We start from the raw sequence: 12375 nt of genomic DNA, 5'->3' as shown, positions 1-12375 counted from the left end.
TTCCATTTTCAGACAACAATCTAATTCCCTTTTCGTTACAGTTAATTTATTCCTGATTTATCTCTTTTGTCTGTGTTAATGATTATTGGGGTGCCAAAAGCTGGTGTGTGCCCGCCACTTGCCATCAACTGAACCCTATAATTGAGTGTCAGATTGCATGCAAGCCTGCGATTCTCACATGCAAACTGCACACCTCATAACACTGGAAAGATGGGTGGGAATTAGTATATGGCAAGGGAGGAGGGAAGCAAGGCAAAGGGGGCAATTTTTTGTGTAGGCCAGCAAGACAGTTTTTTAAACCACACTCCGTGGAATGGACCTGAAGGTTTGTTTAATGTACACCAAAATCTGTGGCACTGCTAAGGAAACGTATCATCCCTAGGAAATAGTTATATGAGCACTGTGTAGTCTAGTTGAGGTTTCTGTCCCTATTTATCAATGCTGCTATTTAAAACAAGGTGGGCTGGAGACATCCAGTGTCTTGTTAATAGCATTATTGCTAAGCCTGCACCTGTCCTGACCTTAATGTTATATTGGCACTAGGATTCAAAATGACAAAGGTCAGGGACGAAGCGTACAGTGTCTGTGAGTATCAAGTGGCTGAACTGGCAGAAATGAATGGAAAGATGTTTGCTTCCTCTACCACTACGTTCAGTAAGATCAGCATTGTTTTTTAATACTGCGTGGTTCTTCAGGTATTAACGATCTGTGCGAAAGTCTGCTGTTCATATCAGTAGTGTAATGTGAAGTGATCACGCACTGAATTTTCACCAGCAGTAAAGGGCAGGAAGCATTCACTTCAATCTGAACTACTGTCACAGAGAAGAGAAAGAGTTTGTATGTTGTGCCTCTCAACTTAAAAATGCCCCAAAGTGACTTTAAATGGCTCAACATTTGATTTGGCAATAACATAAAGAACTGAAACTCACCATATATATCCAACAGGTTCCAGGAAGCAAACTACATGCAACAATAAATCATCTTGTCATTTTGTTGTGAAATACCAAAATGGAAAGAAAAACTTGAGGAGGTGTGAAATTTGGTTTGTTGTACATTACATCATAGCAGTGCTTTTTCCCCTTAAAAAATGTGTTTAGGGGTACTCTCATTTTCCTACTCATATTGAAATATTGCCCCTCAATGAGGCCAAACTTAGATTCACAAAATATTTAGGGGTATGCGTACCCCTGCGTCCCCCCAGGAAAAAACACTGCATCATAGTAAATTGGGTAATGTACTCACTTCATTGATTTAAAAAAAAAACCAGGAGCCAGGAGCGAGCTCAGCTGGAAATTGGTGTGTGTTTTCCAAGAGAAGGTGAGAATGCAACTTGGTAGTACTTTCCACAACGTTTGGGTTATCTTTTAGCTATTTACAAATAAACCACTCATTGGGTAATTGTGTGATAGGTGAAAAGATCTGGACATCAGATCAGTCACTTGAGGGGTGCTAACCATTCCTTCAGTTGAACTTTCTGGGAAGACTTGTGTTCCTGTGTATGTGGGGTGTATGTGCTGGTAATGTGGGGTGGCCGCATTTGGTGGAGAGTAGGTTGGTTGAGGCCACCCCATAAGTATAATGGCTGAAGAGGTCTGAACCCCATTTTTGCCCAGCTAAGTCCAGTGCTCTAGCTATAACCCCAACGGCACTTTACATTTTAAGCTGCATGAAACCAGCTTAAATAGTCATTGGGAACTAACTAGTTAAGGGTGATGGTAGTTGTTAGGAGACCCCTGTTCCCCTCACAGAACTGCAGTTCCCAGAGTGGTTTAAGAATTCATCTGCCAGGGAACTCTGGGATTTGTAGCTATGTAAGAGAAATCGGGGTCTCCCAACACCCTTTACAAACCACAGTTCCCAGGATTCTTTGAGGGAAGCCATAGCAGTTTGAAGTGGTGTGGTATTTGCTTTAAATGTATAGGGCAGATGGGGCCTATGTCTCATTTGCTCTACTCTTTGATACGGGAATGTGATCCAGCCAAAATTTAGCACTTACTAAGTCTTGCAGATTTAAGCACAAGTTTAAATCTTTCCCTTTGGAATCCACGAGTCTTTGAATTTCCTGTCTTAGGGTAAGAACGAGCCGAACACATGAAAGAGATGAGCCTTGCCATCTAGGACATGCTCAGACCTGATAGACGTAAACTTGGGTACTGTAAAGGGAAAAAAACCAGTTTCCCCACAGAGGCTTTGAAGGAAAGGAAAGAGATTTGGGTTCATACTCAGTCACAGGTGTGTCTTAACTCTGTAGAAGCAGAGGAGGGCAGAGGACAGTTGAATTAGGATTGGGTGTGCTCTACTTCCACTCTTGGCAGAGGGCACAGAGGGCACCTGTCTTGTGCAACTGGAGTTCAGTCTGCTTTACTGGACAGGTGTTAATCATCATGTTGGGAGGAAATACCTTTGCCGTGTGAGAAATCATTCCTATAACCCCTACTCAGCTGAAGGGAAAGAGTTATCAGATTAGCAATGATTATTTCATATTCGGTCCTCTATCTGAAACAGTGATGTTACTTATCTGGATTTGCATTTTCCTTGGCTCACAGACGATGCACAAGATGCGCTATGGCCAATGTCTTATGGTAGGCAATGCAGACGTGACTCTAGTCTCCTGCATGATAGAGGATGCTCAAATGTGTTCACTGGTTTAAAACTAAAATAAGGGAAAGAAGATAAACATATCCTTCAACAATGAAGGGGTTCCCCCCCCAAACACCCTTCCTCCTAAAAAAATATGTTTTTAAAACAGTGATGCAAATATCTGGAGAACCCCTATAGGGAAAGAAAGCGATACTTTCCGTTTTGTGTTTTCTGTATCTAAAATGCAGCAATCTCCCCTCATGCCTGAATGAATGTTTTCATTTTTTCCTAGGAAAGCAAGCACTCGTTTACTGAAATACTCCTCTTACTCCAGCTTGAATTTGGAGCCTCTTTGTGAAAAGCACTGGCATTGCTTCAGTTAGGATGATAAGAACCAAGGAAGTAACTGTAAGCATCAGACAGGCGAGGGTAAGGCTATTGATAGCTAACAGCCTCCGCCGCTCTTTTTCTACCTCCACTGTCAGAGGCAATGCTAGTGGTTGGGAATTGTTAAGTGCAGGGAGGACTATTACACTTGGATTCTGCTTGCGAGCTTCCCTGTTGCATCATACCACCGTGAGAAAAACATGTCAGACTCGATGGGCCTGTGGCCTGATTCAGCAGGACTCCTATGCAGCGGTGGAGCAAGCCGATCGAGCAACTTGGGCAGCCTGTGCCCCCTGCACCCAGGGGCAGGGCCAGCTGCCTGTGGGGCAGGGCCAGCTGGGGCAGGGCGCTCCACAGGGCCTCTGAGGAGTCTGCCTGCCTCCTCCCACTCAGCTGCCCTACAGCTGAGGGGGAGGCGGCGGGCAGACCATTTGGGGCAGAGCATAGCCTGCAGGCACCCAAGCCGCCGCGTCACTCCCAGGAGAGACGTGTGGCTCGGGCACGCTGCAAGCCCCACAGTGAGTGCCGCCCAGCATTCTGTCTCCCCTCTCAGTGGTGACACCTGGGGCTGCCCGCCCCTACTGCCCGCCCCTTCCTCTGCCCCTGCTCTTATGTGAGGGGATTTTGGCAGGTGCCACTTGCCATGTTTGGAAGGTGAAAGCCAACTCTCTGAAAGACTGTTTCCCTGCAGACCCTTTCAGGTGTTCAGATAAACAGAAGGAACCCTCTTGGCAGTTTCACTGCCCTTGGAAGTTCAGGTGATGCCATTATGGGAGAGCTGTCTCCCCACAGAGATACCTCTGGCACCTTCCTTGTAGAGTTTTTTATCAGGTGCTAAAGACACCTGATAGGTGTTTATCTTTCGGGCCTGCCCTGTTCTGACTGTTAACTATTTTTGTATTGTGGCCACCTACCAGCTCATAGTGAATTGCGTTTAAGAACTCCAGTTAACAACAACAACAATCTATAATTATGCTTGCTAAAATACCTTCTGTAACAAGGCAAATGCGTCCTGACAAGCTTTGTTTTTGGTTATTCTAGGTGCGATAGTCTAATAAATCTCACTAGTTTCCTAAATGGAATAAGTAACCCTGAGTCATCCAGCACCACCTTGTGTTAAAATGGGATGCCTTGCACCTGACTAAAATAATGTAAGAGTAGCAGAGATTTCTTCTATTTCTTCTTTATTATTAAGCGTGCTACAAACACGCGCACAAACTAAATCTGTCTTCCACTCCTGTAGTTCCGAGAGGTTTCTAGCACCGTTGAAGGACTGTGCTGTCTTCTGGTCTGTTCATATGTCTCGTGCTGCGTACCAGGCACGGCTCCAGCTACTGATGGAAAATCCTGTTAGGGTTTTCCTTATTAAAGCCATATGCTTCTTTCTTCACTGTGCAGCTAAGTGGCTAGTATTAGGATCCCTTCCCCTTCCTTGCAGACTGTAATTTCCAGTTAATTGCAGTGTAGCATTTGCCTTCTTGTTTTTCCAAAGTTTCCATCTGAAAGTGAAGTGGTTAATAGAGTAGTAATTTGCATCAGACTTTGCTAAGATGAAAATGAGAACAGGGGCAGGACTGGTGCTGAGAATCATAGCCTTTCGAAGATAGGGCAGCTTTCCCTGTGTGGATTTTAATACACATCTCAAGTTTCGTGGCTTTTATTTATTTAAAAACACCCACAATTACTGGAAACATCCTTTTGAAATGAAAATCCTTCCCAGAGCACAAAATGCAGGAATGAGTGCTGGCTTCTTGCACACTTGGTACCATTTAAGCTCATCCACTGGCCGCTCGTTATTTTTGCATTTGTATTATTTTACTGATTGCTATTTTTAATAAACCATCGTTTAGCATTATATGCAAATCATGCCATACTACAAGGCTGTGTTCATCTGTGTATAAATTCAGGGCTATAGATAGGGAGCTCTGGTCTGTATTTACTATAAAAGATAATTTTCCTAAGAGACAGAAGGCAACATGAAAGGGAGCAAATCATTTTGGAGATTGGAAGTCGGAATGTTCCATTCTATCCAGGGGGTGGTCACAAGCGGCTTCTTTCTGGCCCATTGAATTCAAAGTTGTTTTTCTTTGTGGGTCTGAAGCACTTTGAGACATTAGTCACATTCCTGAATGCCACGGAACCATAGCGATAAATTTTCAGTTATCTGCGTCAATGTTTAATGCGATTTGCAAGCTGGGCTTGTTTTTGTTTTGTTTTGCATTGCTGTAAGAATGACAAATTGGGGTCCCACTGTTTCCTAGCCGAAAACTGAGATGATGAGAGGAGGGTGGGTGGGTTTGTTTTCTTGGTTTAACATCCTCAAGTATCTTGGGAGGATTTCTGGACGACTTACAGCCACAGGACGAAAGGGGACCCTCCTGTTCTCAGCTGTTTCATTTTCAGATTTTCCTTGAAGAGGAAAATCTCAAAACAGCCCAGACTGCAAAAACAAAACAAAACTAAAAAACAAAACAAAACAAAAACCTAGCACAAGCTGACATATGTTTCATTTCCCTGCAGTTAGCAAATATGAAAAAGGAAGTGTGTGCTACTTGCTTTGTATAGTTCCTCAGCAATCAATATAGTTTTTGCCTCCTTCTGGAAAAAATAAATGCGGTTGGGATTTCAAGCCAGGAGCAAGCCTAGAGGTTCTTGAATATGCTCTGCCACTTTCCAACTTGTTTGAGTTTCTACCAGTCTGGAATTCTGCCTCCTGCAGCTTTTGTACATGGGCTTTGACTTGAGAGGCTCAGGATACAAGCGTACAAATATGATGCAGCACAATCTGTGCAGGTGATTTTATTTTATTTTTTACCTTAAAGCATTTTTAGTCACACTTCAGTAGTAACCATCCCCTCAGTTTCTTTTTGCTTTAGTTTTTTTAAAATAAAAAATATGTGATGTCTCCCTCATCTCTCTGGCGCTATTCTCACTCACCAATTAGCTCTTGTGCTGCTCTTTGCAGTGTTGACTATATATATATGCGTGTGTGTGTGTGTGTGTGTGTGTGTGCGCGCGCGCAGTTGCATTAGATTTAATTGACAGCATCTCCAGTTAAAAGATCTTGGGTACAAGAGGAATACCTGCTGAGCCTCTGACAGTCAGAGTAGACAGAGTAGGACCAAATGGTTCAGATTCACCTAAAGCAGCTTAATATGTTCAACACAACAGATTTCAAAAGGAAACTTTGCAAATTCAAGACGAGAGCTTTGAATTATAAAACGTTGCTGAATTTTAGTAAAGGGATCCCTGACCATTAATTAGGTCCAGTTGTGGCCGACTCTGGGGTTGCGGCGCTCATCTCGTTTTATTGGCTGAGGGAGCCGGCATACAGCTTCCAGGTCATGTGGCCAGCATGACTAAGCCACTTCTGGCGAACCAGAGCAGCGCACGGAAATGCCGTTTACCTTCCCGCTGGGAAGGTCTACTTGCACTTTGATGTGTTTTCGAACTGCTAGGTTGGCAGGAGTAGGGACCGAGCAACGTGAGCTCACCCCGTCGCGGGGATTCGAAGCACCGACCTTCTGATCAGCAAGTCCTAGGCTCTGTGGTTTAACCCACAGCGCCACCCGCGTCCCACTGAATTTTAAATGTGTGCAAAAATTACTTTCTGCTCTACTGTCATCATATTGTGGCTGCTGTACACTATTCAGTCTGAATCTAACCATGGCCCCAAAAGTCATTGTTTCCTATTTATGGAGACAAAATAGACCCACCAAAATTTCTGTGCTGCCTGTTACGCTTAATTTGGTTAGTATTCTTTTCTTGATCCAGCAAGGGATATCTGCACATATAGGGGAATGTGTTCAGGTCCGATGCATGCCATTATGTTGGTTTAGTTTCTGTTGGATGATAATCTTGCTAACAGACTGGAAAGAACATCCTCAACTCAAGGTTGGTGTTCATATATACCACAAAATGCAACTGGATCAAGACCAGCTTGTTTAATGGAACTGTTGTGGCCAGATAGGAACCAGGCATCTCTCTGTTAATCTCTTCAACCATAAAATTACAGGGGAGGGCTGGAAAACAGCTGACATTTTGTAATGAAAGGTTAGCACTGGATCTCCTATATAAAGGACAGCTATGGGAGAGGTGGCATTTGCTTGCTGGGGACTGCCAGAAATTAATCTTTGACATCCATGAGGGATTGAATCTCAAAGGAGAAAGATAGTAGTGGGTTAAAGCACTTTATTTAAAGCCTGGAATGATGTTGCATGGATTTTTCCACCATCAAACCATAGAACAAACCACTTTTGGCCCAACCACTAGGCTGGTACGATCCACCAAAAGTCCCATTGAAAGCAGCAGATCAACAAACCTTATTCCATTTCCACAGAACTTAGTTACTGCTAAATTGGGCTGGTTTGTGCCTCTTGTCTCTAGGGATCTAACACACCTGATTTTTTTGCTATGTAGATTTCCAACATGTACAGACATCAGTCTGGTTTTAAGAGAGCCCAAAGCCTAGCCATTAGGTGTGCTTTCAGAGTGTAATTATGACTGTTGCAGAGTTCCAATTGAAAGGCGTAATTTTGAGCTCTTCCTGCAGTAGAATCACCTCTCTCCTCCAGTAAAGAAACAAACAAAAAATAGCAGCGGTTTGTATACACAGAGGGCAGAGGGGGGTGGGGGGAGAAGGAAAATGAGAAGGATGATCTGAAAAACCTCATTGAAACACCCCAAGTCAACATTTCACAGTGCTGGAGATCCAATGTGGGTTTGTTTCTTGCCCCAGCTGAATGTCTTCCAGATGTTTTGGAGTATAACTTCCATAAGCTCCAAGCAGTAGACCAAAACATCTGGAGAGCACTCAGCTGGGAAACACTGGCCTAAATCAGTGAACTGACTTAACTTTGGTCATGTGTTTATAAGCTCATTTTGCATAGCTTAGCTTGGGTGTGTTCAGAGTCAAGTGTTCTGTGTGTAAACAGCAAAGTCGCAAGAACGTGATCCTACATGCATTGGCCGAGGCCAAATTCCATTCCCTTTAATCAGAGAATAATGGCAAAGGAGAATATCTGGGCAAGGAAGGTCATGCTGCAAGATGGGAAGAGGATGGTTTTCCTTTGTTAAGCTAAGTGCTTACTGATGGTGAGGAATTGATTGCTTCCTCAGTAGGATATGGTGGCAAGGAGATGAATGAGAAATCTACTTGCGGCTGAGATCTGAGACTGAGATCTTGTGTGCCTGTGTGAAAGAGAGAGAAAAATGGAGGGAGCTGGCTGTGTGATTGTTGGGGTGAGAGACAAGACGTTCATTTTTTAGATGGAGTTGGTTCTGCTGAAGCATCTTTGAGGTTCAGGTGCTCTGTGGGACCCTCATGCAGGATTAGTGATTGCGCTGCCTGCCTTAGGAGTCTGCTTGCTCCCAATAGGCTCTGCTTATTTATTTGTAAACAACCGATTTAGGAAGCTACCAATGCACTCTATCATCCAAGAGAAAAGAAACCCTGCAATGCTGCTCCTAAACACCTCATATTTGGGGAAGTGGGAATAAATACCAACGCTACAGTATGATGCAACATGATTTAAATTGCAGAGGGAAGACAAACCTGAATGGCTCAGTTGGTTTGAGCGTAGTGCTGATAACGCCAAGGTTGCAGGTTTGATCCCCATAAGGGACAGCTGCATATTTGTGCATTGTAGGGGGTTGGACTAGATCGGGCTTCCTCAACCTCGGCCCTCCAGAGGCTTTGAGACTACGATTCCCAGCATCCCTGACCACTGGTCCTGTTAGTTGATCATGGGAGTTGTAAGCCAAAAACATCTGGAGAGCTGAGGTTAAGGAAGCCAAGACTAGATGATCCTCAGGTTCCCTCCCAACTCTACAATTCTCTGATTCTATGAAATGTGAACACAGGGGGTCTCTAGTCAATTAGTGAATACATATTTTTAACCTCTGTATTATGGCCCCACAAGCCTCCATTCAAAGTCAGTAGCATAACAGAAGGGAGGGGAATAATTTTGCCGACAGAAAAAGGTTTTTATCCATATTGTTCTGTCCCTCTGAAGAACAACAGTAGCAATTATATGTATGCTGCAGCTCTGTGAAGAGGGAATCCATAGGCTCAACTTACATACTTAACCCTGTTTATGGTCCTCTTCTTTCTCTGGCTAAGTGCAGGTAAAGATTGTAGGATCAAATGTTAGCAATGCAGCCACAGCACTGCAAGGTTCTATTAACATGCACTTTATCCTGTGCCACGTTATGGCTTCAATTGGGAGATGCTTTCCTGCGCTGTTCATGGGCTGGGAACAGAGTGCAGGAAACAGAAGACCACAGACGCAGTGATTGTAAGAAGTGCAAAGCACCATGCAGGTAAGACCTCAACCTACCACCTCAATTTGTTTACAGTATCCTGGGACCATAAAGTCCTGTTGGCAACCCATAACTCAGAGAAGGGGTCGCCAACATGATGCCCGTTGGTGTACATGCACCTACAGAGGCATTCACTATCACTCACCTTGCCTCTTCTAGTTAAATCAGACTTGAAAGAAGCATTCTGCTGTAGCCAATAGGTTGTGGTGTGCGAGAGACTGCATGTGTGTTGTGTCCACAAATGCGCCTCTGGCCCCAAAAATTTGGCACCCCCAGAGCAAAAGCAAGAACTGTTGTTTTGCTCCTCTGAAAGTTGCCATATATTTGCATCTGTAAACAAGCACAAGCAAATTTTATGCAAAGTTGTGTCGTGGACTATGCCTTGAGTCTTTTAAATACTTAGCATGCAGCTGTAGTCTGCAGAATGAGATCTCCTTTGTTAAACTTCCCAAGTCTAACAGGTATCATAGCCTAACCGGGATTTTTGTTGAGGTTAATAGGATTTGTCATGGGATTTTAAGTGAAATTCTGTGCTCAGTTACACTCATGTAAACTAAAACTAATTCCATGGGATTATATTGGGCTTATTTCAGTGTGCAGCCCTGAGCTCTCTCACACATACTAGCACCACTGCAGCTCTCCTTGTTTTTGACCAAGTGGCAGCTTCTCTCTGGCTTGATGCCCAAATTTCACAAAATGGCTCTGGTGGAATACAAGTGATTTCATCAGTCCTTTGCATACTTTAACAAACGTACTCTCTGCCCCAATGGTGGTCTAGCAATAGTCTACATACCATGCTATTTTTTTAAACAGATCACTGCAGAGATTATTTTAAACACGCTCTAATCCATTCTGTATTCTCCTCTCATTGTGCACAGAGATTTATGGATGTAACTTCCTGCACATCTGGATTATGACAGACCTCACAGTCGTTCCCCGCACCCACCCCTTACAGCAAAAACACCAATGCTTTCAACAATTTCTGCCCCTGGAAAGTGCTGTGCTTTTAAAACAGAGAAATAGTGTAGAATTAGGGGAGGCAACAAAGATGGAGAGGATCTAACAAATATGAACAAGTGTTTCCTTTGATGCAAGAGGAGTCCTGCATTCACTGAAAATGATCATGTTAGTGTGTGTATGGCCTCCAGAATGTCAGTATTTTGCAGGAGGGACCAAAGCACTAGCCTGAAATTTAGGCTTGCACAGTTGAAATGGATTTAAGTGCTCTTTTGCCCTGGCACATCAAAACCATTTTTCTTTTTAAAAAGTTGGGAAAGTGACAGGAAAATACATTCAAAAGTGTAGGATGAACAAATGGGAAGCTGTGTAAACAGCTCCCAAGCAGATCAGGATGAAGGCTAATTGTCATATAACTACCCCATGAGCAAATGAGAATTAATGATCACTGAAGACAGGACACAACACCATGTAAGCTTTTTTCCCCAAGCAAATCAAATTAACAGGAGGAACCCAGAGAGAAGAAACACAAGTAGTGAAGACACATGCCACAGTCCTACAGTTATGTGCCTGGTGCTTCCTTATTCCCTTTATTCCAAACAATTCTGTACTATGACACCAGAGAAAGTTGCATTACAGGTTTCTCCTGTAACTATGTTTTTAGGAGAAATAGAATGGCACAAGGAAATGCCTCAGTGCTTATTCTACACTTGCAGTACAATTCTATGCACGTCTTCTCAGAAGTCCCATTTAATCCAATGGGCTGTACTCCAAGTAAGTGTGTCTAGGATTGCAGTCTTCAGTATGCCTCTGCTGGATTGTGTCCAAATGCTCCATATAAATGAATCCCCCATATGATTCAATGTGCAGATGAAGATCCTCTCACTCATCTCTGTGCAAACTTCTCAGCTTGATTCTACGTAGGGATGTAAGTTTTCAAATTCCACTAAAATTGAATGAGATCTGATTTAGCAGGTGTTGGTGACACGCAATTTCGTTTTTAATTTACCTCCTTATTTATATCCACCCTCCTTAAAAAAAAAAAAAGTGGGGGAGCAATCCTATGCACAAGAAGCCGGTGTTAAGTTTAGCCACCATAAAGCCACACCGGATCATAAACCCCGTTCTGCATCTGAGCTACTGCTGCTGCTCTGCCTGAGCCTGACAGAGGGAAAACAAGCCTTAAATAATGTTCTAATGCAGGTTTGCATGACTGAGCTGGGTTTAGGATCCAGACTAAGTTCTCTCTCTGGTTCTGTCCTCACGACACTCCTTGAACACCCCTTTTTGGGGAATTTACACTGGCCAGCTTTGGCTCAGCCAGGATGTGCAAGTTACACCGGCATCTCTTTGGCTAAGCCAGGGTTGGGAACTTAATGTCAACCAAGACAGAGATCTGCTGCATCTGAAATTGCTCAGCCCAGTCGATTTTACCACAGGATCGCCCCCCCTAGTTATGAGATTGAAAATACTGTAATCTGTATGCTTCCTGGAGGTTGTCGCTTGCAAACACTTAATCAGAACTGCCACCAGTTAATTGTATGAAAACAACCTGTTTTTTTTAAAAAAAGAAATGGATAGTTTAACATAGGAAAATAAGAATAGTGATTTCCCCCACCTCATATTGCCCTTTTGTGTTTGATCTTGATGTTCTTTTTAATTTATGCCTACCCTGCTGTTTCAAAGTCATCCGTTTGATGACATCTTGTGGTGGTGAGTTCCAGAGATAAACCATGTGCTGTGTGAAGATGTACTTTCTTTTGTCTTTCCTGACAACATTCAGCTTCAGTAACTGATAAATTACTCAACGTAAAGATGTGGGTGGTGGTGGGAACCCCTATCTGAGGTCAAAAGGAGAAGGGGGGGAGGGGAGAACTATTGTTTGACATATTTTTATCAGGCATTATGCAACATACAGAAAACTAGGTTTTGATATCTTGGGTTCATATTACTCAGTTTATAGCCAGAGGAGTGGCTTGAAGGAGCTCTGGGTCAGCTTTTAAGAAGTGCTTAAGACTTCCTGTGCAAATAAACACAAATGCAAGAGACCTACCTTGGTGTAAGTCTGCCCTCTGCAGTTTTGAATAGGAATACTACGCTTACTTTAACTACATGGACAATCAATCCTCC

This window comes from Podarcis liolepis, assembly GCF_965112155.1.
Source record: "Podarcis liolepis genome assembly, chromosome: 8".
Taxonomy (NCBI): domain Eukaryota; kingdom Metazoa; phylum Chordata; class Lepidosauria; order Squamata; family Lacertidae; genus Podarcis; species Podarcis liolepis.
This window is presented reverse-complemented; position numbering follows the sequence as displayed.